The following is a 1635-nucleotide window of genomic DNA, read 5'->3' as shown; positions in this document are numbered from 1 at the left end:
AACCCTCCCTCAAAATTTAAAAAAATATAGTTTCTTTGTCATTATAAGAAAGCGCAGCTTTTTGACAAAACTAATTAAACTTTATATATTATATATTTTTGTTAATTTAATCAATTTTATTCAATGAAATCAGTAATTCTCAGTAATCAGAGAGTAATTAATTCTTTTTAAAGACAGTGAGTCTATAAAAACTATCTTAAAGATTTGCGAACCAATGTAACAGCAAAAACTAGAATGACGTAAAAATTGCAAACAACATACAAATTCCATAATTATTAATATTAGTAACGAATTTTTCTTGATTTTTAATTCTGAATTTATATTTCTATTTTTGATTTGTTTATGCTTTCAGTCTATTTTGTTTATTTCTTAAATATTATGACGACAAAAAAGGCATTGGATTACATACAACGGTAGGTACATATATACATGTATATATGAATTCTGCTAACCGAAACGTGTCTAGATACTACTTACTTACTTAAATATTGTGGGAGTTACTTAGGTTTTGAGCAACAATGTTTATTTATGAGTGAAGATGACAACACTCAATTATATTTGATTTGAGACAAGACCCCAAAATGATTAGAACATGTAATCACATGACGTCGCTAACTTGATTATAAAGTAGTATCAACGAGAATGGAATGATAAATGTGAATTAGTGACGTCACAACTAATGTAATTGCGAATATTTTTTATAATTTGCCACAAACATTAAATTTTTTCCAAGTGTGATTTTATAAAATAATTACGTATGAAATGTCAATATCATGTATTATATTATTCATTTTTATGAAAAAGGTAAGCAAATTTCCTTTTAAATTTAATTATTTTGTTATTTTAATATTATTATTTGATTATTTGTTTATTTAAGTTTAATAAAGATCTATCAATTTTAAATTTTTAACAAGCCTGCATACATAACATTGACTGTAAATATATGGTAGTTTCATTAATTTCCAGTCTCTCTCTAGTATTTGTATATAATATATTATACTTATCGATTCGAAATTATTACTATTTAACAGTTTAATACTAGTTAGAAGGTTTTTCAGCTAAATATCTTTTGTGATTAAGTGGTAGAATTACTAAATGAAATAACAAAAACCCTATTAAAGTAGTATGTGATTATATACAGATGTCAATGACTTTTCAATATTTAAAACACTTTTCACATGTCGATTATATTATGGTAGTACCTTTGAAAAATTCTCGCTTAATTCTCCTACTCAAAAAAAAAAACTTAAAAAAGTTACATCTAATGTATCATTAAGATATAAAAGATAATCATAATGCAGGGTTAGATAATTAATGTGTTATCTATTTAAGCGATCATATCTTTTTTATGTGAAATTACTTTTTCACTAATTCAAATTTCAAAAATTCAACTCGATATGTCCAGACTTTGCCTTGACCATGGCCTTTAAACAGTTAAAAAATGAGTGGTATGCTTTACGAATGTGTTCTTCCGGTAATTTGCCCATTCCTGAAAAATGATTTTCTTCAGAGCATCGTTACTGGCATATTTTTTAGTCCTCACCTTGCTCTTCAAAATGGTCCGGATTGAATAGTGCAACGAATTTGCATCTGGCGAATTCGAAAGCCATTGTGTGGACGGAATGACGTATGGAA

This window comes from Teleopsis dalmanni, chromosome X (genome assembly GCF_002237135.1).
Source record: "Teleopsis dalmanni isolate 2A chromosome X, ASM223713v2, whole genome shotgun sequence".
Taxonomy (NCBI): domain Eukaryota; kingdom Metazoa; phylum Arthropoda; class Insecta; order Diptera; family Diopsidae; genus Teleopsis; species Teleopsis dalmanni.
The sequence above is the reverse complement of the archived record's forward strand: the minus strand, read 5'-3'. Positions refer to the sequence as shown.